This window comes from Oryzias latipes, chromosome 19 (assembly GCF_002234675.1).
Source record: "Oryzias latipes chromosome 19, ASM223467v1".
Taxonomy (NCBI): Eukaryota; Metazoa; Chordata; class Actinopteri; order Beloniformes; family Adrianichthyidae; genus Oryzias; species Oryzias latipes.
In genome coordinates this window covers 10,713,609-10,738,754 of record NC_019877.2, presented here as the reverse complement: position 1 = coordinate 10,738,754, position 25,146 = coordinate 10,713,609, and the positions used below count along the sequence as shown (strand labels likewise).

The following is a 25,146-nucleotide window of genomic DNA, read 5'->3' as shown; positions in this document are numbered from 1 at the left end:
AACAAAATTAAAACTCAATCCTCCAAAATGCTTTTTAATTTTTTTTATTTTCGAGTCAATGAACCCTGTTTTATTGTGAAAATGAAAAAGCCCTTGCAGTATTAACTTTAATTTTGAATCATGATACAGATATGCTTCCATAGTAAGAAGCGTTTTCAGTAGTGTTAAAATAAAAGTCCTAACAAATAAACAGCTGGACCCCTTTGTCTGTTTGACAGCACGACAACTGTTGCTTTATATTTGTGCGCGGCTCATCTGTATTCCTACTCTGTTTACGTCGCCTTTGGTTCAGTTGCTTCGCTCCGAGGACGGATTGTATTTAGACTGAGGAATCTCAGAGCGAACCGAAGCTCAGTCCGACTGGAAACTAACCGAGACCACCTCAAAAGGTTGGTCCGAGAGCGGTTCCTGGTCCCTGAGTGTATATAGACTGAAAATCATTGCAAGAACGCACTAAATCACCAAATTACCCCCAATAGATCATTATTGATACTATCTATATTTCATTAGTGAATGATATTGAAAAACTTTTTTGTAGATTTTATCAAATGGTTTAAAAAGATCTTAATTTACAAAAAAAATTGAATTTGAGGTCAATTTTTGGATGCAGTGGCCTTTTCGGGGTTACCCCCATGACGCTTATTGATGCACATTTTTATTAAACACTTCTGTTCTAAATTAACTTTAATCAAGCATGTACATAAAGCCATTAAGCAAAGACATCAGTGAATTTCTTTTACACAACTGGAAAATATTCAAGGGGTTAAAATTATTATAGTTATTTGGTTCGCCATCCCTCCAGGAAGTTGGAATAAATATTAAGTTATAATTTTGAATAATTTATCTTTTTTTCCTGTTTGTATTTAGCTGCAATGACACATAATATGGAAAAAAAAATTGAAATAACTTTTTGTATTTTTTTTAATAAACAATAGCTACAAATGTAATGTAAACCTGTTTGTTTGACATTTGACCAGTTCAAGGGGTCTGTTTACCCATCATGCACTTGGCGGCATGCAAAACCCGCTTGTAGATCAATGTAGACACCGTCTTTGCGTAATTTGCACGAGTAATTACTGTTCTTCATTTACAAAGCCACCCAGGGTTCATAATGGGGCTGCAAAACATTGACCCGGGACAATTGATTGATCCCTTCCTCCTTCAAAACATTGCCCCCGCTAATGACCGCGTAATGAAAAAAGTCGCCTTCAGTCTCCTTATCCAGTTTGGCTGATCTTTCCCCACCACCACCTCCACCATGCTTTCTGCAATAGTGTCAAGTCCTTGCTTAGAGCCCCTAAACTTCCCCACCCACAGCTCATCCTGTGTGTGCCTGCATGCATGTTGTGTGTGCTCTTCAGTAATCAGCCACACAGACTCGCCTTTGGTGGCTGGAGAATGATTCCATATTCCACTGGGTAATTTATGCAGAACTAATTCTCTACAGGAATGGAAGGGCTGGGAGGGAGGCACAACCAAGGGAGCAAAACAGAAATGCAGGGAAGGAAGAAATCTGTGGTGAAATAATTATCCCTGGTGTCACTGTAGCAACATTCTGCGAAGCCGCTGTCAATAAAATATTGAGCTACACAATCTATTTCAATTTTGCCTCAAAAAGATGCTGCAAAAGGGTCAGGCGGCAGCAGCAGGAAGGAGGAGACCCGTGCACGCACACACAGACTCATTTCTGTCGAACTCCCCACTCAGAGGTAGCTGGCGACGTGTGCTGCTTACAGACTGACTGGGAAGCACAACGTTGCCTGTAGTCATTTAACTTGTCAAAACAGCATGGCTCCATGTCTCCTCGCATTTGAATTAAGCAGGTTTGAATGAATGAAAATAAAATGAAAGAGGATGAGAGGAAAAACTGAAACGAGGGGGGGGGGGGCTTCCCCGGAGAACCATTGGTATCACAGTATAGATTATGATAGTTTATGATAGACGGCTCTGTAATAAGAGCCCTGTGTCAGGGTGCATTTCTGACAGTTTCTATAAATATGTAATTATTGCTGGGGACTGGGATGCAGATGGGCTTCATTGTGTTTGTCCCACAGCATGTATTGATCAACATAATGTACACACAACTGTGTACTGTTGGATTTACAAGCTGGTCCTGACTGATCAGTACACTGCTCTGTCACCATCATTGGTGATTGGTTACCCTGTCAGCACCTGGAATAATTTGTCATGGTCTAGTTCAGCTGGTTAAGCAGGTTGGCCAATGCTCGAAGGATCAGCGGTTTGATCCCCTCTCCCTTCAGCCAACTGTCGTGTCCATGGGCAAGACACTTCACACTCCCTGCCACTCGTGCGTGAACGCGAATGAATTTCCTAGTGATGGTCATTGGGGTGCTTACTGGCAGCCCCGCCTCTGTCAGAATGCCCCACGCCACATCAGTAACTTACCATCACCATCAGTATGAATGAGGAGTGAATGAATAATGGATACACATTGTAAGCACTCAGAGATAAATCCAATCTGTGATCATTAAATGTTTACGTTTCTGCCATCACGACCAGTCTCCTGGATCTAGCAGGAGCAATTTGCTGCAGCGGCTGGATTTTTTTGCTACATCATCCACATCGTGCTATGCCATGTCAGATGGGGTTTTCCTGCAGACATTTTCAAGTCACATCACGGCAGATCAATGGTTCTGTCTTCTAGAGAGGAATTACCCGTGCCAGACCATGTGTCCTTTTCCTGAGGAGGGTCGCCAGGGCCGCTCTTCTTCATATTTTCTCTTCCCATAGATGTTTACCGGTCCTTCCCCTTGGTCGTGTACCCTGTCCTGAGGAGGATCACCAGGACAGCTCTTCTTCATGTTTCCTGTTCCCGTGGATGGTTGTTGGTCCTTCCCGTTGGTTGTGTTCCCTGTCATGAGGAGGCTCGCTGAGACTCCTCCCCTTCAAGTTTCTGGTCTCTGGAGAGAGTCATCAGGACGATCTTCCTTCCACCTGTTTCTGAGGAGGGGCTCGCCACTTTAACCCCTCATCTCCTTTGGGCTGCAGGAACCTGAGCATTTGTCTGGTTTTACTTCTGTTCTATTGCTCCTCTGCGTCTCCTCCTCCCAAGTGAGGTATTCTGTTAGAGCATCTGTAATCTGCCCTTTTGGGGAGGGGCACTGTGAGAATTGTGCACTTTGATTTGAAGTTTTGGAGACATTGACTCGGTTTGTGTAATGTTCATTTTAAGTTTTTCCTCCTGTCAGTCACTCCAGGTTCAGGTTGATAAACTACTGCTTTCTTAACTTAGTTAACTATCCTCAGGTAATCTAAGTTTGAACTTTTTCTTTCTCCCTGGGTTTTGTCATGTTCAGGTTTATTAAACATTTAAGTTTCTGCCACCATGCCTGGTCTCCTTCATTTTGAGTTCTACACCTCCAATTCCTGAAACACTTCATGGCTGTTTGCAGATATGTAAAACAAAGAGGGTTTAACAAGGCGGCCTGAAGAAAAAGTAAAAGAGTGACAGAGTTAGAGACCGAGAGTGGAAGTTTCATCTCACATCTTGATGAGTTTGCTCCGACTACAGACCCCAGATGGGGCCTGATGATGGGAGAGATAAAGGAAAGAGAACAAGGTAAGGATGGACGAGAAAAAGCAAAAATGATAGGATGAAGGAGTGGAAAATATATTAATGAAGGATGAACAGATGAAGAAGGCAAACACAAGTTAAAAGGACGTTTGGCTGAAGAGTATGGGTATAGGATTAAGTGAAGGGAGATGATGAGGAAATCAGGAGAGCATGTGCAGAAATTAATGAGGTAAGGATGACATATTTGAAGACGGATTTAAAGGAAAACTGAGGGCATGTGGGTGGGGTCAAAGGTCAGTGTTTTATTGTTTTACAGAGTTTAAATAGTCCAGTTTGGTGTTTAAAGATTTTAATCTCATAATGAGGGATGCCCCCCTCAAACTTTAATTTTTACACTATGGATATCCATAAAAAACATTCAAAGAAAACACTTTAACCGGTTTTAAAGAGTCTTTATTGTTTCAGGCACATATTTGTCCTCTTTATAAAAGTTGAAGCCCTGTCTGTGTTTGTGAATCCAAATGTTCTGTTGGGAAACATTGATGCAAAGAAGCGTCAGTCAAGCAGCTTCAGTAACAGTTTTGCCTGAATGCAAGAGCTTCTGTTAGACCTGCACTAGACATTTGTGTGAGGTAGGATGAAATGTCCTTGATGCAACATTCTGTCCAGACGCACCAACCTCAGTGAACTCAAGCTTCAGCCTGAAACTTTATCTTTGACGTTTATCACTCGGTTGTCACCACATTAATCACCTTCACAGCCTTTGTTGCAAAAATGGAGAAGTACTCAGAACATTTGGGATGTCCTCAAGGTTTCCTATCATGCATACGCGAATGAATTTCCTAGTGATGGTCATAGGGGTGCTTACTGGCAGCCACGCCTCTGTCAGAATGCCCCACGCCACATCAGTAACGTACCATCACCATCAGTATGAATGAGGAGTGAATGAATAATGGATACACATTGTAAGCACTCAGAGATAAATCCAATTTGTAATTATTAAATGTTTACGTTTCTGTCATCACGACTGGTCTTCTGGATCTAGCAGGAGCAATTTGGTGCAGCGGCTGGATTTTTTTTTGCCACATCATCCACATCATGCCATGCCATGTCAGATGGGGTTTTCCTGCAGACATTTTCAAGTCACGTCACGCCAGATCTATGGTTCTGTCTTCTGGAGAGGGATTACCGGTGCCACACCATGTGTCCTGAGGACAGGTTACACGTCAATCATGCAGATTTATGATTGAGTCATGATTTATATAATGCCATATAAAAAGAGATAAATAAAACATGAAAAATTGTATTATATGTTGTAATGATGAGATAGAACATGCTATGGAGGAAAATCCTGGATTCAAATCACACCATGTAACTGAGATTTTATTTAGAGTCTTAGATTTTTCCCATTTACAAGTTTAGTTTTCTGTTTGTAAGCCCCATAGCCTCTTTAAATCAAGAGTAAATTTGCTTTTTTAACGTTCTATACGTGTTTTAGGTTTTCATTTTCTGTTTCATTTTTATATTTTTCTGCATTCTGCTTGATTTTCTTTTTAACCAATGTCTAAAATTTAAGGAGATAAAAAATAGTCACTGAGATTAATGATTTAAATAGTTAAACCAATCATATACCATCTGACAAATCTGTTTAATTATACATACTGTATTCTGTTAGGGGTCTTTTGTGTGTGTTCTGCAACAGAATCTTTAACCTTGATGTTCTTTGACAGTCAATAATGGTAATGACTGAAAACAAACATGAGGAAGCTTCAAAAACCTCAGCCTGACAGGCTGAGATGTTGGTCCAGATGTTTCTTTTTGAATCTGTTCTAAAACTGAATTTGCGACCACAGGTGACCATCCAATCAGGCTTAGTATTGTTAACAACAAAAGCACTGTTGGCTTGAGCTATTTCCTATAAACTCTGCTAAAAGCAGAATTGTAGCAGAATACTGGTTTACAAGTTGGTTCACAGTTTCTGTGAAAGTTTAAAAATGCATCAGGATTCACTGCATCAGGCACAAGTCCAGACAGCAGAGGATGATAGCTTCTCCCTCTGGACATCCCTGAGCTCTGCTCACAGACATCTCATTATTTTGCATCTTCGTCACTCTTATTAAAGCCATACATCTCAACTCGAGGCCAAAGCCCATTGACGTGGTGGAATACATGCATGTCAAAGCATTATACATGTGAGGAAAGTGCTCTGTCCTCCATTCGGGAGAGCCATGTGTAAAATGAATAATTTATCCAAATGAATTATAATACCTGTATCTTCTCACAGGGTTTGCTTTGAGTGACATACCTGCTCACATTTTACTTTTTCACAGGGATCCTTGCACAAACTACAGACCTCTGCAGCTGGATTTGCATAGAAGTACCTTGCAATGTGGTTAAATTGGAGCAATTAGGATTCTTGACAGAGCCTCCCCTCTAGATGCTCCGACTGCGTCTGCAGCGGAGTTGAATGAAGGAGCGTGGCCTTGTTCTGTCTTGCTGCTGTCTTCTTGGCCCGCCTGAAGGGGAAACAGCGCAGACTTGAGCCTCCAGAAACAGTCTGGTCTTCCCTTCTCCACCAAACCTTTCATGCTGTCATCCACCTCACAATCGGTTGCAACTTTAGCTAAAAACCCGAGAGCGCCGAGCTCTCTAGGAGTAGGTTAACAACATAATCAAACACTGTGTGATTAGTGGTTAACAAATGCGTGGGGTCACATTGTGCAGTTGTTTGAAACAGGTGATGGAGTCCTTTCTGTTGAAATCTGGCTCGCTGGTGCATGTGGGAGGTGTTTGACACAAACAAGGCTTCCAGCTTGCAGAAACAGGAACAGATGGCGCTGGAAAATGAGGCACCTCTCAGAAGCATTGAAACCTCCTCAAACGACCCTCCCCACACTTCTCCCTTTTCTCTTCTACATGTACTCTTTTTTTTTTCTTTCTTTTTTTACCCCTTCTGTTCTCTCTGTAAGCGATTTTTTTTTTTAGCCGAGTTTACTCACATTTACATTTAGCAGACATTTTTCTGCATAGCAGCTTACAAAACATAAGAAAGCTCTGCGGGGGCAAGTTATAGAAAACAATATAAAAAAGTCAGACGAATCCCTCCTGTTAGAACATTTGTCAACAAATCTTTAACAGCGTTCTTTTAACTCGTACAAAAAAAAACGAAGAACGATGAGATGTGGAATAAACCTTATTCTGGGAACATTTCCTACATTTGGTCATCTGCCAATTTGAGTTTTTCTTCACCTGGACGGAGCCAGCAGATGGCAAGGCTGGGCCTGGAAAAAAGAAAAAGACACATTTCTTCACCTGGATTCACAAGCTGTTAACTGCAACGCTATAATCCAACACATGTGACGAGTGGAAATGAAGGAATGTCAGGAGATATGTTTGTTGTTATGGCAATAGTCCAGTAATGCTGCAAGTCTTAGGAAAAGAGCTTAAGCCCTATGTATCTAGATTTACAACTATAATAAATGTACGTTTTGGCATTTAAAGAAAACCCCAAAGTATGATTGTGTTCTATTGATAGTCTTTTAGCTTTATGTTGTCCATCAACTGATAACCTTCACAGGTTGATATTTTACACCTATCATTTATGCATAAGGATCTTCCTTTTTTCCAAGATTTTCCTGTCTCCCCATTGCCACCCCAAATATAACTTCCTTGATCCTCCTTAGATATGTTGGAGGATTAGTCAGTAATGAAGTAATGAAGTCAGAACTTGTTGTTTGTGCTCTTTATCCTATTTGTGGAAGATGTTGTCGTGTCGAGATTTTTCAAGTCTAGAATCACAGTCTATTCATTCAAGTTCCACTCTGATCATCTTTTGATCTGTTTTAAAAGCGTTCCCAGTGGTTTTTAATATGATTATGCTGCTTTAGCTATATATATATGTATATGTATATAAATAAAACTATTGTTTGACAGTTTCTGGAGAGTGGCAAAAGTTTCTACATCACAAAGTAGCTCTTAAATCACAACGATTCGAATAAAGAAATACACAGAATTGCTAAATTTCCTTAATAAATTTTTTCCATTATCCGAAAAATGTCACAACATTGTAAAAACACCCAAAACACAATTTTCATCGGGCTGAGTCTTTAAATCAGATGTACAAAAGCACCACTTACAAATTTTCATATCAAAGATAAGATGTGCTCTTATGCAATTTCCTTACTAATTTGCCATCTCAAGGTTTGTTCCAGTTCTGTCTCTTTTTTTTAAACTGTAGCCTTAATTTTTACAAGACATTGTTTAAAAATGGCACTTTCTACTCTTAAACACATATATAAAGATCCAGAAGGATTATAGTAACAAGCTAATATAAATAAAGAAAATTCACCAATATAGTGTAAAAGTGTAATAGTGTGTTGATGAAGGACAGTGTATCGCTCATTATAAATTATTTGCTGTAATCAATTGGAGTCAAACATTATGGATCCAAAACAAATAACAACAAGTGAACAAAAGCTGCATGGTATGCTAAAGAAATGTTAGGTAAAACAGAGTTTTAAAAGGTGGAAGGATCATTCAGCAGAAGAAAATATGAGACAAAAGCAGTTTTCTTCATGGCCTGCCCTGTTTTTGGCTTTGTTCGGCAGACAGGGGTTGTATTTAATTCCAGTCGTGTTTTCTGCACCTCCTGAGCTCCTGTCTCCTGGAGCAATCTTTCTGAAAAATGCATGCATAACATCCTGTGAAAATAGCTTTCTGCAGGGACTCCTCTATAAAGCGCCTCTGTATCAAATGTTACTGTCATTCTCCACCAGGTCGGGCTGATAGCAAAACCTTTGCACGATGCAGAATTTTAGATTTCAGCATTGAGTGAGCGTTTGCATATGTCAATGTGCATAAATGCAAAAATATCTTCTTCATTCCTTTATTGTATGCATTTCTATTTGCTGTTATGATGTAATTAGTTGATTAACATTACATTAAACCTCATTTTAAATTATAAATATTTTATGACTAAAGTAAGTGGATTAATTAGCTGACAATGAGCTTCAATGTCAAAAAATGTTTTTCGTTTTAGTCAAAATTTGTTTAATTTCTTTTAGGAAGTATTGCAAAAAAGTAATATTTTACCAACCTTCCTTGTTTTGATCTCATGTCACCACATGTTTTTCTGATGAACTGAGGTCTTCATTGTTTGCATCTGGTTTGCATTCTATTCTTGTGAGTTTTTTGCCTTTAAAAATGTTGTACTATCCCATGCTTTAATTAAATCATTTAATATTTTTAATAATATATTGTTATAAAATATATGGAAACGTTTTTTGACTGCTCAAAAAGACAATTAAAGCCATAGAGGAAGGTTATTTTTTTGGAAGTCATTCCCCGTTTCAGGCAGGAGTGTGAGATTCCATTGTCTAGCTGTGATTACCTAGCCCTCAGCCATGAGGTTCATGATTTGAATCATTTGTGTTCAAGAGGAAACACAATGGGCCTCTGTACCAAAGAAAGAAGCAATTCTCAAAAGAGCATCCAGCCATGGTTAAACATTCTATCAGGTAGTCTCCATGCTACATTCTAAATATTTAAATATGTTTGAGAGGAACCAGCTAATGCAGGAATTTAACTGTGGTTAAACGAGCAGTTGTTTTGACAGGATGGGAAGTGTTTCGTCTTGCTCTGTGTCATCCAATCAAAGGGTTTTTAGGAGCCAGAGTTAACATTAATCACGTCAGGCTGCTCCACTTTCCAGATTTCCATAAAGTCTGTAAATAAAAACTCCCACCTGTTTTGATGATGAAGACTGGAGGAAAACATACAGCCTCACATCTATATGAGTAAATGTGTCTGCTGATTGTGGGATAGAGGGAGCAACAGCTAAACGGTGCTCTTCTTTCCCTTGTAATGGGAAGCTTTAAATGCATTTTTTAAAAGGTGTTTAAGAGTTTTTCACACTCCAAGCTTCTATTCATCCGCCGAAGCTTTATGGATCGGATGCCACCACTTGACTCAGTTGTAGTCTTCCTGTCTCCCGCCTACCCAGCGGGCCCTTTTTGTCACTGTAGTCTCAGAAAAGATCTGCTCAACTAGACAAGGCCTGCATCTCGTCCTTTCTGCTTCCTCCTACTCAGCCCCCTGAATGGAGTTCTCCTCACTCCTTCACTACAGCCAAAACTATTGACCTGATGAAAACGGCAGTGGTGATACCGTTACTCAAAAAAACTAATTTAGACCCTTCAGTTTTTAATAACTACAGACCTGTGTCCAACTTGCCATTTTTAAGTAAGGTTTTATAAACTTGTTTTTATTCAGCTAAATGAGTTTCTCTTACAAAACAACATTTTTGAGATAAACCAGTCTGGTTTTAGAACGAACCACAGCACAGAGACAGCCTTGTTAAAAATCGTTAATGATGTTAGATGTGCCTTGGATTCAGGTCAGATCTCAGTACTAGTTCTGTTAGATCTAAGTGCAGCTTTTGATACTGTTGATCACCTGATCCTTGTAAACAGACTTAAAAGTCTTGGTCTTTCAGGGACTGTTCTCAAGTGGTTCGATTCTTATTTAATGGAGAGAAACTTTATGGTAAGCATGGACACACACTTTTCTGGGGTCCATGAAATTAATTGTGGTGTGCCTCAAGGTTCCATCCTTGGCCCTTTGCTTTTTAACATTTACATGCTTCCTCTGGGGAATGTCATCAGGAGCCACAACATCAGTTTTCATAGCTATGCTGATGATACCCAGCTGTACATAGCTATGTCTCCTGATGACACAAGACCAATAGAAGCACTTTTTAACTGTATATTAGATGTGAAATTATGGATGGCAAATAAGTTTCTGCAGCTCAACCAGGAGAAAACTGAAATTTTAGTTATTGGTCCTGAAGCCAAGAGGGAGAAACAGTTTCTGAAGCTGCAGCAACTTTCATTAAGTCATTCAGAAACAGTCAGAAACCTGGGTGTTATTTTTGACTCTAAGCTAACTTTTATCCCCCATATAAAACAGGTGGTTAAAACTGGTTTTTATCATCTCAAAAATCTGGCTAGAGTCCGCCCACTGCTCTCTCTTGCGAATATGGAGATGCTAATGCATGCTTTTATCATGAGTAAAGTTGATTATTGTAACGCCCTGCTCGCCGGTCTTCCAAAAACCAACATTAGGAACCTTCAGCTTCTCCAGAACTCTGCTGCACGAGTTCTTACAAAGACCAGGAGGCGAGCTCACATCACCCCAATTTTGAAATCCCTGCATTGGCTCCCCATATGCTTCAGGATTGATTTTAAGATACTTTTAACAGTTTTTAAATGTCTTAACGGTCTTGCGCCTTCTTATTTATCAGATATTTTAGTAAGATATGAACCCTCGCGGAGCCTGAGATCCTCTGGCACTGGTCTGTTGACCATTCCAACTGTAAAAACTAAAACCTATGGAGAGGCTGCATTTCAGCACTATGGCCCCCGTTTGTGGAACAGTCTGCCGGAGTACCTGAGAGCTGCAGAGAGCATTAATGCTTTTAAGAAAAGGCTTAAGACCCATCTTTTTAACCTGGCTTTTAGCTAATTTTTTACTACTTTTATTTATTTATTTATTCAGTTATTTATTTATATGTACTTTTTATTTTTATTTTATTTATTTATCTATCCATTTTATCTTGTTTTATGAACTTGAACCTGATTTTTAACGCAGTATTTTAATTAACTTTTTTTTAATGTTTTATTGTTTTTATCAATATGTTTACTTGTTTATTCTCATTTTTATTCATTTTTATTTCCGGTGCTTCCTCAGCTGGAACCTCTCCCTCTGGGTCGGCTGCTGTTCAGCCACTGCGGCTCTAGATGGGGACCTGCATCACCGCTTAGCTGTGGTGGAGCGGTCCCCGCCTGTGATGCTGTATTTGGCTGTCTATGCGGCTGTTCACGGAGGGGGAGGTTCCAATTATTAGCGTTTCCAGCATCCTGTTTTTGTGCTCAGCCTATTTCTCATTGTCCTTGCCATCACTTAAGGGGTGGGAGGTGTGAAAGGAGTGGGGGGCTAGGTACGGGGAGGGGGGCCCTATTTATTTATTTTTATTTTATTTATTTTTTACGGAGCCCGTGTCCTGACATTAAGATATAAAAATATATCTTGTTCCCACAGATTAATATCTTGTTCCCACAGGTTATTATGTCGTTCCCACAAGATACTATTCCGTTCCCACAAGATACTATTGCGTTCCCTCAAAATACTATTCCGTTCCCTCAAAATGATTAACTCGTGCGAACTCAATAATTATGTCGTTCGAACGCAATAATCAATCCGAACGCAGTAATTATTCACGTCATAAGTCATACACGCTGATATGCTCTCTGTACGCCGGCAAAACTAAGCCGCTTTCAGCGGTAACTTCCCTGTCTCTGTGACCCATATTCGTTCAAAAAAGGAACATGAAAAACAAAAATGATCACTTTAATACTGTCTCAATGAATATAAGAAAAATATCAAAAGAATTATGATAACTAGGCTGCTTTGTCATACGATAGCTCCTGCTAGGCTACTACTAGCGCCACCGCAGAGCTCTTTGATGTATTCCGGCATTTGGGCAACTGGCTGGTCTGTTGTCAGACAGCTGATATTGTAGTTTAGGGTGGAATACGAATAATAATATTCAGGACTTGTCTTTTATTAACTTTAGCAGTCAGTTGCTTTACATTCGAATGCTATAAGGATACATGCTAACTGACTAGCCGATCATTGATCCTGTTATTAATTTACGTCATAGATTTACAGCAGATACCTTCACATTTCTGTCTGTGTGTGTCTCATTACATTGCATTGAAGACACGGAGGATGTTTAGAGAACAGATTTATTTATTTTTAAAAGCACAGAGGCATCCATCGTATTCACGTTCACATCATGATCATCTGGTACGCCCTCCGGTCATGTTGCTGCAAAAGCCGCTTCCTGCCTCTACTTCCGTGTCTCTGTGAGCATTCAATAGGGGTAAAAATAAAAGCAAGAATGGTCGATCTGTTAATTGTCTCGATGAAAATCTGAAAAATATCATATTAAGCTGGCTGCTTCGCCTAAAGCACTTACCTTTAGCTTGTAGCATAACAACAAAAGCAGTGCGTCACGTTTCCCAGAATGCTTTGCTGCCAATCACTGGCCAATCATTGGTCTTGTTGTTAGACCTTGGTCACAGGGACACGGTGATTGGCCAATGATCATAATTCTTTTGATATTTTTCTTATATTCATTGAGACAGTGTTAAAGTTATCATTTTTGTTTTTCATGTTCCTTTTTTGAATATGTGTCACAGAGACACGGAAGTTACCGCTGAAAGCGGCTTAGTTTTGCCGGCGTACAGAGAGCATATCCGCGTGTATGATTTATGACGTGAATAATTACTGCGTTCGAACGGATTAATTATTGCGTTCGAACGACATAATTATTGCGTTCGCACGAGTTAATCATTTCGAGGGAACGGAATAGTATTTTGAGGGAACGCAATAGTATCTTGTGGGAACGGAATAGTATCTTGTGGGAACGGAATAGTATTTCATGCGAACGACATAATAACCTGTGGGAACAAGATATTAATCTGTGGGAACAAGATATATTTTTATATCTTAATGTCAGGACACGGGCTCCGTAATTTTTAATTCGTCAATACTTGTTTTTATATTTTGTTGTGTTTTAATGTAAAGCACTTTGTGTTATATTTTATATGAAAAGTGCTTTATAAATAAAGTTTGATTTGATTTGATTTGATTTGATGTAAAGGAGCCTGACTGCAAAGAGGCTGCTGTGCAGAATGTTGACTGTGATCAAAGACCCACTCCAATGGAAATCGTGTTGTGGGTGTTTTTGACATGTACTTCTGGCATTTTTTTCATGATGGAGGGCATGTATAAAGAAAATTAAGATTAAAATAGTGTTTCTGAGAATTTATTTATTCAAATCGTTGGGGCAGATGAAAAAAATGCAGTTGTCGCAGTCACGTAGGAGCTACCATCGGTGGGGCACAAGCTTCCTGCTCAGCTCCATTCCGATATATCCACCTGCAGACAAAGAGATCCATGAAAGTCTTTGTTTCCCTTGTCTGTACGGCAGGATAGCTCCGATATGGCTCTCCATTTTTGTTGCACTGGTTTGTTGGGTTGTAAGGGGCTGTAAGCTAGTGGGAGAGACTGTAAACAGATGGGTGATGGGAAATGGGAGCAGACTTATTTAATCTCTTACTTAAATGAACCATACCCCCCCCCCTCCACACACACACACACACATATTTGTAGATGCACCCGCGACCACCAATCCCATCATGCTATTTCCCACCCCCATCCCCCTGAGGAATAAGAAGGGATTATGTCAAAGCAATTCAATTGTATGAGTGGTGGTAATGAACTGCTCCTTTTATCTATTCAGTTATGTTTTAAGTGCTATTTTGATGCTGTTATCTGTTAATATTAATCAAATGTGCAAGAAATCCAGGGGTAATTTTCTTTTATGACAGCCTAATTAGTGAAAGTTTTGGATTTTTCAGTTTAATTATTGTCACATCTTGTCCATATACATATATCTTTAGTCTGAAAGTAACAAAGTCAACCTTTATTTAAAGTTTTTTGTTCTTTTTAGGTCAGTGGTTCACAGTCCATTTCATGATCTGTTGCCTCTGCTGTGGCTAAATTGCCCAGAAGGCAGGTGCCATTAGAGCAGTTTGTTTGCAAGGTAAGCAGCTATGAGAAGTGACAGCAGTAGAATTACTAATGCACTTTGGCTGTCATTTCTCTCCGAAAACCCCTGCAGGGAGGGACTGATTAAACTGATATTCAACCCTCTGCATGTTGTGGGCCCAAGCTTCATTAGCATCGGGTTTAAATGACACACAGAGAGGGCTGGCATTAGTTTTGTAGTCAGCAGTTAGACACTATGCTGTAACTAATTTTCTAATTATAATGGGTGGCTATTACAATGTAGCATATTTATGACTCAAAGCGCAATATTAATAGAGCATGCGTGCCTGGAAATTAGGGGGAAATGTGTGAGAAAAGAGGTTGCATTTCACACAGTGGTGGTTCACAGGAAGTGTCATTCCCCATTAAGAGGGATCCAAGTTACAGGAAGCCTTGAGCTCTGATGCACAAATAAAAATAGGATTCTGTCAGAGCGGACTAATTTCCATTCAGTCTAGGTGAAAGAAAGGTCAAAATAAGCTCCTGTCACACCAGGGAAGTCAGCTAGCATCTCAAAAAATCATGTTTGCCTTTATGTCAAAGAACTTCACGGGAATTAGCAGTGAGAGTTTCACTTGGTAATTTTCAGATTTACATCTGCAAGTAAAAATCTACAACAGTTCAACATTTTATACAGTAGCCTACAGGGGAAAAAATGCTGTTTTGCTAATGAAAAAAATCAGCGCGCTTGTTGCGAACATTTTTTATTTTGGACACAATAGCAATTTTAAAATGCAGAACCTTTACTTCATAAACTAGAGATATTTCATATTGTTGCTAAAACGCAACAATAAATGTGCCTTCTGGGGGAAACACTGTAACCCTACATAACCATTTGTATCACAATTGATACACACATTTCTGAGACTTCCATCTCATTAACATATTCCAAATTTTCTTGAAAGGCCAGTGCAGTGCTTGGACATAAAGGCAAGCATGATTTTTTGAGATGCTAGCTACCTTTCTTTCACCTAGACTGAACTAGTTTTCTGCCCTGTAGTGCATCATCTTTCCACTAGGAGCAGTATATGGTCTTTTTCTGCTTATTTTAAATTGGCTGCCCCATTTCAAAATCTTAATTCCAAAAAATGTGAATATTTTGTAATTTCTTTGATTTTTCTGGCCTTTAAAGCGTTGAATCCTACATTCATACACCAATGTTATTTGCATCATCACTGTGATTAAGACATTTTTTACACTGTACAGGCGATCAATAGAGATTCACAAAGAACAAGATTAATATGTATGCTTTTGTATGCAGTATAGTGGAATCCATTTGCTTGATTGTTATAATCTTATTTTATTTTAGGAAAAAAATGTATTTTCCATGACTCTTATTAGTGAATTCCAGCTTCACAAAATGAGTGTATTATAAAAAATGTAATATTGATACAAATTTGCCCCCCAACTTGAACCATGTTACATAGAGTAATCATTACAAACAAAAATCATTCCTTACAAATCCCATTTTGATCCAAATACCTTTTATTCTGGAGACACAGTGGTACATGCCAGCTGTCCATCAAAAATTCCTCGATTGACCACAAATATGGCTTGACCCACCTCATTCCCTTGTCCTTACAATGAAAAAATGATATTTCAGAGGGATTTATTAAAGATTTACCTTACTTATTCCATAAGAGCTTCCTCCATGATTTTAAATTTTAAACATACATGAAAAAAATCAATTTCTAAACGGTAATTTGCACCTTTCATCATATTGCAAGGAAGCAAGGTTTATTCATTTTAAGAAAATGGTTCACAGTGTTTTATTTATAAAGAAACTTCTCCTGCAACAGCATCCATAAAAAAAGGGAAATAAAACACATTTATTGCTCCCACCTGCATTAACCATGTATTAATATCACAAAACCGTGGTAAAGGCAGCAGTTAGCGCTGTGCAAATATTTAAAGTCACTGCTAAAGACATCATCACTTCTGCAAATAAATGAATTGAATTCTGCTTATAGCCTCCCCCCTGCTTCCATCTTACCTAAATGGATATTTGATCCCCTGGGAACACCTAGCGCTTTGCAGCCTGTGCCGGCTTCCTGGTGGCGCTTCCCCATCTCTCTAAGAAACAAGCACTGACTTTGAAGTCTGTGGAGCTGATGATAAATATGCTAATGTGTCTGGAGGTGACTCGACGTAGCAGATAACGCTGTGAGGGGAAAGTGCCACCCATCGTTTAATATATGGAGAGAAGGAGCATGAGGCAGACAGAATAGATGAGGAGGGAGTGTATTCTGCTGTTAAACCTTAACAAGGATAAACAATGAAAGGAAAACTGTTTGTTTGTGTACGATTCTAGAAATTGATCCATTGATATACAATTGTCATGAGCAAAAACAGGAAAAAAAACATCTTCTTCTGTTTGTGATATATTAGCCACTCTTGTTTTTATAAATCTATGATTTCCTTACACACCATACATGAGATGAAGGGATTTTATTCATTTAGCTTTAATCAGCAACATCTCCATTAAATGTTACATATTGTTACATAAATAAGATTCTCTTTGTTTGATCAAATCAACCAGCTTGGAACTAATGTTGGTTCTCAACCGTTTGAGATAAAACTAATTGTTTACTTTCTGACAGTAAACTTTTACACCTTTAAAGACCCACTCCTATGAAAATCGTGTTTTTGGTGTGTTTTTTTGTCTCACAATGGAGGAGGACATTAACTTAAAAACAGCATTTCTGATTGTTTCTTCATTCAAATCGCTGTGCATCAGGAGCAGTCCCAAAACTGTACAAATCACAATCGGCAGTCCACGAGGTCCCTGGTGCACTCCATTCTGATGCATCTTGTAGACCACTAGATCCATGTACGTGCTCATTTTTAGAGCTTCGTCAGACCTGGCATCTGGATCAAAACTGTACGGCTGGCTAGCTCCAATATTGCTCGCCACTTTTCTTGCACTGGTGATGTTTGATGGGGGGTGTGAGGGGCTGTAAGCAGGCAGGAGAGCACGCAAACAGATGGATGATGGGAAGAGGACGGACTTACTCTGCGCCAATGGTCCCGCCCATAACTCAGAGGTCAATTTCTGCCACTCTATGGAAACTATGCAGAAAACAACCGTTTTTTTTGTTTTTTACAAATGGCATATTCATAATTTAAAGACCACTGGGAACACTTACAATCGATCAGAAGATGATCGGATTGGAACTTTAATAAATAATTATCAAACTTATCAAAATTAATTAATAGGAAACCAAATGCTTGACTTGATAAAAACAAAATTTTAAAGGGAAGGAAAAGGAATACATATTTGACTTGTATTGCATCTAAAGTCACGAAAGTGTGTCATCAGTTCTCAAATTGCCATTAAATATTTATGAGTGTGTGTGAACTGGATTGAAAAGGATGCATATTTTAAAATAGACAACTCTCTCCAGAACCGGAAGCTTAAAAAAGGAACAAGTGCCTGTTAATGGAATTCTGCGGTTTCTGGATTGTATGCCTCTGGCCCTTTTTTTGCTATGCTGTGTGCTCTTACTGCTGTTTACCTCTTTGACGGAGGCTTTCGACTGCAAATAAATGCAAACCGCCTCTCTGTGACTGTAAAGCAGAGCACGGCAAGCTGCTGTCTCTCAGTCAGAACGCACATTTGATACCCTGAAGGTGACAGCAGCAGATTTTTTTTGAAGGTCTCAACAGCAGCAACAAGGATTGTCAGCATTTCTGCTCATGACTCAGATATCAGAGCAACTGATGTATACTTTAAAGACCCACTTTGAATGATGAAAATCATGTTCTTGGTGTTTTTAACCTGCTTTTGTGGAATTTTTCTGATGATGGAGGAGATTTTTAAAGAAAATTAAGCTCAGAATTGTATTTCCGAGTGTTTTTTTATTCAGATTGTTGTGAATCGTGGCAGAGTCGAAAATGCTATTGGAAAAAGCTTGTAAGTGCGACGTAGTAGCTACAACGGCAAGCGACAAGCTCCCTGCACCACTCCATTGTAATGCATCTACTTGTGTCTTTTTTTTCCTCGTCTGAGCTGGTATCTGTCTCAAAACTGTACAGCTGGATAGCTCCAATATTGATTGTCATATTTGTTGCACTAGTAGTGTTAGGTTGTGGTTTTAAGGGGCCATAAGCTAGCAAGAGAGAGAGTAAACAGATTGGATGAAGAGAAGGGGGAGGTACCATCCAAAACTAAGTTGAATTCTAATGAACTATTGCTGTTCTGCAGAAACTATGTCTTAGAAAACGACATAGGTTCTTCATGATTGGAGTGAAACTTTAAATATGGAAAAATGGATGAATACTCAACGTTAGGTGCCTATTTATATTTTGTGATAATCAAATAAAAGTTTGTGCTAGATCGGATATCTTAAACTTTATTTTATTTGCTTTAGATCTCATCTGCTTGTACCCTAAGGTGTTTGATTTTCATCCCTCAAGGACAGCCTCCACTCTAGTGTATGTGGACGATCTGTAGGTGTCACTGTGGACGTATAGCTTCGAGGTGTAGCACTCACACTTATAGAAATCCCCGTCTTCACCCAGCCCCCTTGTAGAAACCGGCGTAAGTCAGATGTTCAGAATGCACGGAGCATTGTCTGCTTGGATGTTCGATGGGCTGGCAGCAAAAGGTGACATCTGGTGACTAATGTGCTCAGATGTGAATGCTGGTCCCTCCGTTTTCTGGGCAGCAGCTGCTCTGCAAAGGCATAAATGAGACAGGGGGAGCGCGACAGAGACAGCCAGGGAGAGACTGGGGGAGAGGAGGTGGTCGCCGCACCGAGGTGGGGGGCAGGGGCTAGGGTTTGAGCAGGGTGTTTGGAGATGGTGCGCGCCTTCCCCCTGCCAGCCGTCTCACTCTGAAGGGGGTGCATTTCGGGGGTATGTCATGGGAAAATCAATGACTTTCTGTCTGATTTTCCAGGACATGAAACACGTCCCCCCCAATCACTCCCTGCTGCCTTCCGAGTCTGTCACAAGGAGACCACACAGATCAGAAAAGGGGCTTGTTTTCATCGGCTTTGTTTGCTTTAGTCAGGTGCCTCATAGATGGTGTCAGTGGACAGTGGAGTCACAGCTTCCCTCTGAATGCAGCGTATCCTAAGTCTTGCTTTGCAGACGCCGTGGCTGGTGGGCAGGCCCTCAATGACTAGTCCAAACAAAAAGCCAGATTACTTGCACCTGTTCTCTACCTGCAGTCTCCAGCCACGGGACATGGTGGGCTTCCAAGTTTATTGAGGACCATCTGTCACTATTCTGCTGCCAAATAATTCAATTAAATGGAATGGAATTCTCCATGAGCATTTTCCTTAAATTTTGAGAAAATCTGCACTGAAAGAAGTTTGATTACGGTAATTGTAAAATCTGACAACTTGTAGTAAAACAAATGTAACGTTTCGATGTGTGCAGCTCATAATGCAGACATATATTTGCATGAATATTAATTCAAAGGGGTTTATTGTCATATGCACAGCAAGGAAACAGGTTTTCCTGCACAATGAGATGCTTAATATATTAGTTCCTGTGAATTAACATTAATTCTTTGTTTTGAACAATACAATTTATTTTGCTTTTTCAGAAAGCGGTAGTTTATGTTTCTTTTATGCTGTGATAGTAGTGATGCTCTAACAGTGCAATGATATTGATCTGGATAAAATATAACAACAAGTGGTGGTTTGACTACCTATTTTATCCAGTTTCAATCATTTTTTGGTTTTATGTCCTTTTTGCAAAATAACATATTATTAAGGGGTCTCCTTGAGATCCAATTTCTTTATGAGACTCAAAATCCAACATTAAAACATTAAAAACAGGAATGAACACAACAATGACTTGTTGAGATTTGCATCAACATCAAGTATACCCCTCCAGGGACATCACTGTGAGTAATCAGGAGATGTCCCCTTAGTGCCCTACTCGCCAATTTTAACTGCACCCCCCTTAGTACACACACCCCTCCCCCTTCAATATATACATTCAAACATAAACACACACACATGCACACAAACACCCTCTCAAGCACCCATACACGCACACACATTTTACAAGGAAGGTGGGACCTGGGTCCATCTGTCCCCTACCCCTTCCCTGGTGGGGGGTGTGGGCCCCTTGGCGATGGCGGCCGTGTCCCTTGGGTGCCGGCTCCCTGGGCCCGGCGGTGCTCTCTCCGTGCGGTGGGGGGGTTCATATTACACCAGAGCCGGGGGTGTTCGTGTCCCTGGGGGGTGGGTCCTGGTCCTTGCCCCTGTGCGCTGGGCCCCGCCAAACTTCCAACATGGCCGAGCCTGGTCGGGCCATATTTATAACACCCCTTGTGGGCCGCCCTTTTTTCCCCGGGGTTCCCCCCTCCTGGGCGGGGGCGGCGGGCCCCTGCCTTGCTCCTACCTGGACCAACCGTGGGCCGGGTGGGTGGCTGCCTGGAGTGCGGAGCGGGTCTCCCTTGGGGGGTCCTGGCTCGTACCTGGGGTCGGGGCGGGGGGATGCCCGGAACTCCTGGGTGGTGGTGGGGTGCTCGTCTGGGGCTGTGGGCGTCCCTCTCCGGTGGGGCCCTGCGTTGGGCTCTTCCGGCGCGGCGGGGGGCTGCTTTCCTGGCTGGGCTGGGGCGGCGCTCTCTTTCCCTCTGCGCCTCCCTGCTCTCTGGCTCTGGGGGCCTCGCGGCGGTCCTGCTGGCCCTGGCCTGGGTGGCGGTCTTGGTCGCCCGGGGGGCGGTTGTTCCCTGCCTGTTCCCATGTGGCGTTGGGGGAATTCCGGCTGCCGCTGCTGCTGCGGCGGGGGTGTGGGTGTGGGGGTGGCTGGGCGCTCCTCCTCCTTCTTTCCACATTCCACCACCCATTTTAGAAGAACATAAACACTCACCTGAGCACAGGTGTTGGCTCACCTTTGCACTAATAGTTTGCATGATTGAATGAATGAAAGATTTCACACTAGTTGGTTTAAAGGCATAGGTATGCGTTCGTGAACACTATCTGTTTTGTGTGCATGTTGACATGTGGACATTTTTGCGGCTAGCAGGTGTGTTGATATTATTTTAGTGTGTGTGAACAGGCCCCGCCCTTTTTGTACTACATTTGAACCGTACCGTAACGATAAACAACCAGTAAGTCTGTCTGCTCTATACTGCTTCATGGTCTTACCCCCTTTCCCCTCCGATTATCACCCTCCTACCCCCCCCCCCTCTCTCTAACGTCCCTCTCTCTTCTTCCCCTCTTTCCTTTTCCGTCCGGTCCAACACCAAAGATTTTCAAACATGATTGAAATTAATAAAGTTTGGCCTCAATTACAAAAGGGGTTTATTCAGACATACCTTTGGTTTGTCTGAAGATGAATAACCCCTCTTGTTAAAATAAAATATGTCCAACACAAGAGGCCCTCAGCTCTCATCTGTTTGCCTAGCTGTTGGACAGGACAAGTTAAAAAAAAAAAAAAAAAAAAAAGTATACCCCTCCATACTCACAGACACACTCAGTTGTCATAAACGATAAAAAAAGAAAAAAAAGCTACTTTTAAAAGTACTAAGTTAATTAATTTTACTGAAACTGGCAGTCATGATGTGAATAACTGAAACAGACACAATCAGTTTAAATTGTGTGTTGCTTTCAGCTCTTTTTGTTTGTTTGTTTTGTGCTTCACCTGTTTTAGAGGACAGGTTGCCATGGAGTTGCAATAACTGACTCTTAACACTGAAAGCCTTCTACAGGCAGTGGGTGTTTGGTCAATTTTGCCAGGATTTCAACCCTAAAAATGTGCAGCACTGAAAGGAGCTTTTGTCCAAACTCACCTTGATGTGTTTAGCTACTCAGGGGCAAGGCAGGCTGCATACGGGGAAGAAAACTGTTGTAAATACAAACCAGAAAATTAGTGAAAAACAAACTTTTTAAAAATCTGCAAAGATTTAATACATTTCTACAATCCTGTTTGTGCAACTTTGTTAACCCAGAGGCCACCTCTTAACCCCTAAACTCTAAAAGTCCTTAAGAGTATTCAACCTTATAGAAAATGTCCATATAGCTATAAAATGGTCAAGATGGACCATAGCAGTCCCACTTTTTAATGTGGCCAATTAATAATTGTAACCATAATCCATAATTCCATAATCTCACCAGACTGGTTTGTACCCTGTACAGTTAGCAGAAGATCACACAGAATCTGGGTGAATCAACACCAGCAAACATGTGTTCATTTGTTCATAAGGGCTCGCTCCTTCTTAGCTGACACTTGAGCTGCACTTAAAGGCGATGTGGGCTGCTTGTGATTAGGGCTGCTTAAGGTTTGATGAACAAGAAGTGCATATGCATCCCAGAATGAATGCTAATGAACCGCATTCCTCTGAGTTTCTGGTGGAAACCAACCATGGCTTTTGGGAGAAGGTGGGGAGAAATGTCAGGGATTCAAATATTCTTAGGAACTCTTCCATTTACGCTTAACTCAAATTGAGCTATGTGTATGTGTGTATATATATATATATATATATATATATATATATATATATATAATCAAGTGTTCCTACACCCCTTAGCAAAAAAATCAGAGAAACAACAAGAATTGTGTAAAGTTGCTCATTTAACTTAAATTAAAATATATATTCATTTTTTAAAGGAAGTGACTACTCACATGTAATTACTAAAATAAGTGCGACCAGTGCCAAATTTTTTTCTTGGCCGCACTTATTTTGAAAGCTGAAAAGTATGCAGCTGAAATAACCGCACCTAAACTATTTGCTGTGGCACTTGGTAACCATTCCTGCTTTTGCAACTACCACTTCAAATACGATTAACAACATTTAGCCTTGAATGCACTTAAAAAGTCAATGCAGCAATGTGCTCCAACATGAATTTCCATCAGTTTTTGTGCTTGGTTGCACTGAAATGTGTGCCAATAACATCAGGAGTTTTTCAAATCTGAACATTTTCATGTCCTACAATGTTTTTCACAATAGTTTGACCCATGTTTATTCACAAATGCTGTGTCAATAGTTGGTGAGATATCACATTTGAACAATTTGTGTTCAACAGTGATAGTATGGTTTTGTTGGTTACAGATGAAGAGTTTGCGTTACAGGCAAATAACCCTTATCAATCTAAATGAACCACTTTTCCAATGACTCATAATGAATTAAAACAGGTTTATTATCACCACTGAAAAATACATTGTTACACTACAACTACTGTAGTTATTGTAATAATTAATTGGTCAGACTGCATTTTTTTCCACTCTCAGAGGACATTTTATAATGCCCTACTCAAGTATAAAAGCACTCTAAGAACCTGATCTTTTACAAAATGCCCATATCATCATTCTATTCAGTAGAAAAAGCGGTAAGCATGTACTGATTGCGAAGTCACTAACATTTATGTTGCTAACAAAAATGGTAAAAGGTTGTTCCTTTGCGCTCTGCCTCACTCGTTTTTGAAAATTCCTTTTTTTCCTTTTGGTGCAGAAGAGGGAAGAGACCAGCCAAATCTCTATTAGCGGATTGGGATTTTCTCCCATGTGTCACGGTGAGTGTAATTGCAATGTCACACTTCAAGGGCTTCATGTGGGTGGATGGGAGGTCTACCAAAAGAAAAAAGACTGTAGTCAAAATACCAATTAATGAAGGCCCAAAGAAATATGACCTGAGCTGCTTCAAGTCTGTACCTGCCACTGACCCGGGCTGTAGATTGAAATTGTATCCCATCATCCCTTGGTTGTGGGTCAGTGCTCAGTGTCAGAGCGTGTAGATTATGCCTCCCTCTCCCTGATCCTGGCACCTGCCCTTAAGCTCACACCCTGGAGTTCATCCTGTTCTTGCTATGTGATGAGAAACTCTTTCACATCAGAAATTCCTTATAACATCATCATTTTCATCTGAGCAGACGTTAAGCAAACCACTAATCCTGAGGCTGCTATATTAGGTCAGTCTTCCTGTTGTTGTGGGTGAAGGTGGAGCAAGCACTTGGGCTGCTTTAGTTTTCAAGTATTGGACTATCAAACCACACAAATAAGCACTAAGGGACAATTTTTCCAAAATTTTAGTTGACATCAAAATACTTATGCCAGAATGTTATCAAAAAAAATTGCATGTGTTTCTTGTTTGTCAAATGTTTATGGACCAAATGAAGTGGATTGGATGTACTTTTATTGAAAAGAAAGCTACAATAAACAACAGTGCAACAAATCTTGGTAAATATTCTGTTTTTGGTAAGAAATTGTGCAAAGAAAACCCCAAAGCAGCTTAGTTGGCTTACAAGCCAGTATGATCACACCTTTCATACTGACTTTAGTGGAGAGCTTCCAGTTGATAGATATTACTGAATTAACATATGTGTGGGCTTTACACCATAAAAAATGAATATTGCTAGATTTCTGTACTCCACTGTTGTGTGACTGCACAAAGCTCTTTCTTTTAAAAACAAGTTGCTGCATATTCTCAATTATATCCAGAGACGGGGCAACTTTGTTGTAGCATCTTTCAAGCTGACCTCAGGTCAGTTTATAGGCCAAGATACTCATACAGATAAATAATGTATTGTCTACAGTAGAGTGGGATAGGCACAGAGGTAAAAACATAAGGAACACCCTCTGTCTTATACATAGTTCATGGATCAACAGTGGGTTTTCCTCAACTAATTCAACAACAACTTTACTTACAAAACGAGTTTAGAGTGTTTTTTGTGACCAAAAATTGCTTTTTAACAGAAAACTTCACAATCATAGTCATTTTGTTTTTTTAACTTTGAAGTGAAAGAATTCCCAGAAGGCTTAGGGGCCTACTCAAAGCAAATCTGTACTGAACTGTTAAAAAACTGGGTTGAGGATTGATAGCTTGTGCTATAGTTGCCTTAAAAATACTTTTTTATCGGTATCTAAACAGTGGTTGGCACTATACCTTTTGTCAGCTCCAAGACATAGCGGCTCGCCTATGTCATCATCAAGCGACTGTTTTGTTTGCGGTCTTTTTCACAACGATTTCAGTAGATGCT

The 25,146-nt window shown here is 40.3% G+C and overlaps 1 long non-coding RNA gene across 5 annotated transcripts; it reads right to left on the bottom strand.

Moving 5' to 3' along the window:
- Positions 1 to 3,966: 3,966 nt before the first annotated feature.
- Positions 3,967 to 25,134, bottom strand: LOC110017197. 5 transcript variants are annotated; one of them, XR_002872143.1, is made up of 8 exons: positions 25,053 to 25,134; positions 21,963 to 22,015; positions 18,703 to 18,879; positions 16,203 to 17,278; positions 15,692 to 15,786; positions 6,728 to 6,816; positions 5,917 to 6,051; positions 3,967 to 4,743 (listed from the first exon to the last, which is right to left on the bottom strand). It is a non-coding gene; the product is annotated as an uncharacterized LOC110017197 (long non-coding RNA). The 5 variants fall into 5 exon arrangements; XR_002872144.1 differs by having other exon boundaries at positions 16,203 to 16,282; XR_002872145.1 differs by having other exon boundaries at positions 15,692 to 17,278; positions 18,703 to 18,884.
- Between the last annotated feature and the right edge of the window lie 12 nt (positions 25,135 to 25,146).